General features: G+C 31.5%; 1 protein-coding gene across 2 annotated transcripts in view; it reads left to right on the top strand.

Annotated features, from left to right (window-relative positions):
- The first annotated feature begins 4,133 nt into the window (after positions 1 to 4,133).
- Positions 4,134 to 5,742, top strand: part of LOC110028665 — a 9,608-nt gene continuing 7,999 nt past the window's right edge. For both annotated transcript variants that reach the window (XR_002294445.1, XM_020730613.1), the window contains exons 1-2: positions 4,134 to 4,186; positions 5,379 to 5,457. The gene's annotated coding sequence lies outside the window, so the exon portion shown is untranslated. The remainder of the gene's footprint in view (positions 4,187 to 5,378; positions 5,458 to 5,742) is intronic.

The raw sequence follows: 5,742 nt of genomic DNA, 5'->3' as shown, positions 1-5,742 counted from the left end.
CTAATTAGGCAATTTTGTTTACATTTATAATTAAGTGGTCTAGAGTTTCATAGCTTTTATGAATTCCATACCTCCAATCAGCATTTGTTGGGCCTATTCCACCTATTTATAAATCTTTTTGGCAATTTAGTAATTTTTACCAAATAAGTTTTCATATGAAAAAATAGTTATATCATTTGAATGCAAGATTCAACACTATTCATCTTATGAACTAACTAATTTGAAAGCATAAATTGACATTTTAAAATAATAGTTCTTGAATCATAATAATTTCTTAATATTAATGCAAATTAGTTAAAATGCAAACATATCATCAATAACAACGAGTGTTATTATAGCTGTTATTGCATGTAAATAATCTTAAGGAGCATAGTTCTTTTAGAAAACCGATCACCATCGGCTCTAATAAAGTTGAATTGATTTGACCATGATTCTATGAATTTAAATAATTATTTTACAAGGATTTAAATATAACTTATTAATTTAGTTCAATGGGTCTCTTATTTTATCTCTTCATATAGAAATCTTCCATATAATACCCTCATAATGACACTTAATTTTTCCCCTTACAATAATTTGGATAAAAGTTTGAGATTATAATGCTATGTAAAAAAAATATAAAGATTAGAGTGCTAGTTTAGTAAATAACTAAAAGTATTATGATGTGTATATAAATCACCCTAATTATGGTAGGTACCAACTAATCCAGTTGCCAGGGAATGGGCTCCAAACTTATTGCTAATGTTTTTGGTTAGATATTGCTTACAAAATAATGAATCACAAATCTTTTTTTTTAATAATAATAAACAAATTAATTAAAATACAAACATATCATCATTAATAACGAGTGTCATTATAGGTGTTATTGTATGTAAAAATCTTAAGGAGCATAGTTACTGTAAAATGTGTTCGTGTTCGGCTCGAAATTGGCTCATTAAACTAAAATTGAGAAAAATAGATGTAAAGTGTGGAATTCGAACCTGGATCAAATATATACAAAAGAAGACACTAACTACATTGTCACATGAGGTGTTATGATTTAAAATTAGACATACATATATATAATATGTTATTATATAAATAATATATGTAATATATTAATATATAAAAAGTTATATAATTTTTTTTTCGAGTCATTTCGAGTCAAACACGAGTGAACAAACTGTTGTTCATGTTCGGCTCGTTAGGCTTAACGAACGAGCCGAATACAAGTTGTTTAACGAGCCGAATACGAGCTGTTCATGAGCAACTAGCCAAATTGACAGCTCTACCTACATCAAAAATAATACGCTCATAATGGCGCTTACTTTTCCCATTATAATAATTTGGAAAAAAAAATTGGTATTAGAATGCTATGTAAATACATATGAAGATTAGAGTGTTAAGACTAATAAATAGCAAAAAAATATTATGATGAGAACATAAATCATCCTAATTATCATAGGTGCCAACTAATCTAGTTGCCAAGGAAGGGTCTCCAAAGTTATTGCAATGTTTTTGGATAGATCCTCCCCCCATTTAGTTGAGCAAAACTAATGATTGAATATATTAAAAATGATGTAATTTTTATTTTTAGCTTATTAGATCCAACTTGATCTAATTCTATCTTAAACTTTAAACAAAGAAAAAAAAATTTAGCTTGGGATCTCACTCAATTTAAACTTAATTCGAACTAAGAAAATATATTAATACCCAAACAATATTTAATGTACTAATTAAATCTCTCTACATTCCTCCATATCACATCCCTCAACCTTGGAAAAAATTTGCGTACGTAAGACGTACGCAGCGCTGCGTACGTCAGGGTTATACATAGGGTACGGGAGGGTTATATCCGTGTTATATCCTCTATAACCTTCATGTGACCTACCTGTACCTTCTATTAAGTTCCACGATTTTGTTTTCATATATTTGTAAGTTACAGGTAGATTACAAATAAGTTACGGGGAGGTTACAGAGGGTATAAGACAGATATAACATCCTTGTACCCTCTGTATAACCTTGACATACGTAACGTTGCGTATTTTTTTTCCCTGACCCCAGTGTCCAGTTTCCAGCTTTATGCCCACTACTTTTATGTGCAGAGTGAGAAGGAGAGATGGCATTTTATTGAGGAAAGCAAATTACCGTCTTCTTTGTTCGATCTACATGATAAACTACTAAAAACCAAATTAGTTCTGTTTTGTCTCTTTGTATTAACAGGTAATTGTTGAATTACTCTATAAAAGCAAAATGAATCGTCTAATAAATGTAGACATGTGTAAGTGTCTTTTCGTTTGAACACTGAAAGCCACAGGCACGTTTGTTGTCCATGTCACTTTCTACGCCTTCATTTTCCTTCTAATTATGGCACCCATTATCTCTTGTTTTTTATTCAATGATATTTGCTTTTAAATTGGAACCATATTAATTTGTGTTTCTTCCCGCTGAACAATTTATATATATATATATATATTGAAATAAAGAATATCATAATTTGGATTAAATCTCGGGTCCACGAGCTTTCTTTCCAAAGTTATAAAAGGAATATGAATGAGATTATTTGGCCCAAAATTTTATCCTAAAATTATTCAAGCATGATATACCTTTGTTAAGGATAAATTTGTACATTGCCTTTGGGCCAAAAGTATTATCAAGAGCATCAGTCAACTAATATGACAGATATATTACGAATTTATCCTTCCAAGTACCTGCCAAATGACAATTTTGTAGATTTTCTTTTTGGAAAGGATGATTATGGATGTCAGATATTCAAACAAAAAAGAATTGAGTTGTATATATATCACCCGCCCTACGAGAAAAATTTGTGTGCGTAAGACGTACGCAGCGCTGCGTACGTCATGAAGGTTATTCAGAGGTATTAGGGGGTTATATCCACGTTATATCCCCAGTGACATCATGTAATCTACCTGTAACCTACAAATATATGAAAATAGAAGCGAGAAAGTTACTAGAAGGTACACCAATACCCTCTGAATAACTTCTCTCACGTACACATCGCTGCATACGTCTTACGTACGCAAATTTTTCTCCCGCCCTACATCTTGAGATCCTTCATTTCATTTTTATCTACATATCTTTAATTTAACAGATAAAAAGATTAAAAATTATTAACAAAATGTAAATTTAAAATTTATGATATCCAATTTATGTTGTAGCCATTAGATTTCCACGAAAGAATTAAATAAAAAAAATCTTACACTTTTAAGAATTAATTAACAATTATATTATACTATTCTTAATTTGTTTCCTTTAATTACCCGATCCATTGCATTAATTACATTCCTGTTATATGCTTTCCTACAGCATGCATTCCCGTAGTAGTTGGCGGGAATGAACGCTGCGTTGAGCTTTCTCTTACACTCCGGCAACTCTCCGATCCTCTGCAACTCAGTTTGCACATTTTCTAATGCCGACGCCCGCCGAAGAATCTTAACCGTCGGATCACGATTCGTTACAGCCTCCAACTGGGGGTGTAAATGAGCCGAACACAAGCTAGCCCAGACTCAGCTCGTGTTCAACTCGTTTATATTTCAAGCTCAAAAAGTGTGTTCGTGTTCGGCTCGTTTGCTTAGCGAGCTGAACACAAGCTATTCACGAACAAAGAGTCATTTTGACAACCCTAGTCAGGTAGCCATAAGTTGTTAAGAATTAGGATAAGATTTAAAAATTAATGTTTATATTAAAACATCATTTGAATCTAATTTAATAATTTTTATTCTATTTTTTTAATTAATTCTTTTAATTAATTATAAATCTTTGTAGCTTGTAATTAATTAAATTTTTTAAAAATACTACTCATCCAAAGATACAAACACACACACAGACATAATTGATTAGTAGTATTTCGAGCCACAAGGAGCAAATAAAGACAAACAAATCTTTGTTCATGTTGTTGGTATCCGGCTCATTAGCTCAACGAAACGAGCCAAACACGAGCTTCTTTGCTGTTCGTGAACTTCGATCAATTTTGACAAGGCTTTTTTTTTTGTGTAATTTAAGGATTTTCGAAGCCGTTGCTAAGAAGAAACCGCGGGAAGGGACGCCATTAATAGATTACCTGAGTTGTCCCCTGTATCTCTCTCTCTCTCACTATATATAACTCTGAAGCTCTCATTTTCTCTCTCTGGCTGCCCTTCGCTTGGAGCGGAGGAAAGTATAACCCTCATTACACCCAATGTTGGAGGTAAGAAAAAAGACACCTTTGCCAAGATTTTTCATCGAGTTTTTGCATTGGGATTCAGTTCTTCTACGGTTTTGTCATTTGCTGTTTTTTTTCTTTTTTTCATCCTCTTTGGTTTCTGTGAGATTGTAATGTATAAGTAATATTCGTTCTTTGTTTGGTTTTTCTGCGCTATTTTTGGTCAGATGTTTTTGTTAGAGAGGAGTTATTTCAATGGTAAGTTTAGTTCTTCTTAGATCTCTGTCATTAGTAATGTTTAATTCTGAAAGCTGTGCATTTTGTTGATTCGTATATGACCTTAAGCCATTAAATGGAAATTATGAATCGAAATGTTTTAGTTTTTTTTTTTTTTTTTTTGGCTCTTTGAATGTATAATTTTAATATATTGACAGAGTTAAAAAATGCAAAGGTTAGAATTTTCACTATTTATTTTGGTAATTAGTGGAAGATGTGGGGTGTTTTCCACAAAAAAATCAATAGATTGGTTGATTGAATGATCTGTAGAACGTTTGGGTGTCTCGAAGGAATGCCATTAATCCCTGAATTTCTGAAAAAAATTGTAAATTTATTGAAAATTTTGTCATAACCAAAGAACTATGGAAAAAGAAAGTTGAAATTTAGGAATGATTTGACTGCTGGGAAATAAAGAAAGATTTGAGTAGTCAACTGTTTTGTTTTAATGTCTGGGCGAACTAGAATGGTCTTCTATTTAAAACAGAGATTTATTTATCTTATATTCTTTTGCATCCATCTGAAATGTGATTCTAAGCAAAGTCATTCATTCTCTTAATATATGTGAAGTAATTATGATAACAGGAACGGAGTTGGGGAATGTTTTCTCCCTTTTTTTTCCATACTGTGAATCTTTGCCCATATGTTATTCATTACTGCTGCATGAAAAATTTCATCTTTCTGTTTTCATAAGGCTTGGAGAATATATATTTTGAGTAATTATTACTTAATGGTTGCAGATCTGTTCTTAGTATTGTAATGAACAGTTATTAATATGGATCCAAAATCTCAGAATGAATAGAAAAATGTATATCCCTTCTTGTTGCAGCTGGTTTGACATTTACTGTTAAAATTTTAATTTGTATGTGTAGAGATTGATGACATAGCTGTCAATTCCTTTTATTTGCTCTTGTTATGCAGCTTCATTCTTTTACTTAGTTTGACCTTTTCTTTTGTCTCGCAGAATTGCATTGAGGGACTAGTTGAGCCAGTCATATCCAACCAAGCAATGGGCTTCCTTGCTAGGAAAAGAAATGGAGTAGGTAATGTTTTGTTTTTTTTTTTTTTTGTTTTTTTTAGGTGAATCATTACCCACAGGTTACTCATTATTGTTGCTTCATAATTCAAACCAGCCAGCCTTAATTTCTTTTTTTTTCCCAATGATAACTTCTGGGTATTATAGATTTTGATTAATAATTTGTGTAACAGTTGCAAATCTTTTCTTAGTTTTGGAATGAACTTTTATTACCATGGATCCAAAATCTCAGAATGCTTAGGGCCTGTTTGACATCACTTTTGTTTCGTATTTTTGTTTATATATATATATA

Source organism: Phalaenopsis equestris, unplaced genomic scaffold (genome assembly GCF_001263595.1).
Source record: "Phalaenopsis equestris unplaced genomic scaffold, ASM126359v1 Scaffold000521, whole genome shotgun sequence".
NCBI lineage: Eukaryota > Viridiplantae > Streptophyta > Magnoliopsida > Asparagales > Orchidaceae > Phalaenopsis > Phalaenopsis equestris.
The sequence above is the reverse complement of the archived record's forward strand: the minus strand, read 5'-3'. Positions and strand labels throughout refer to the sequence as shown.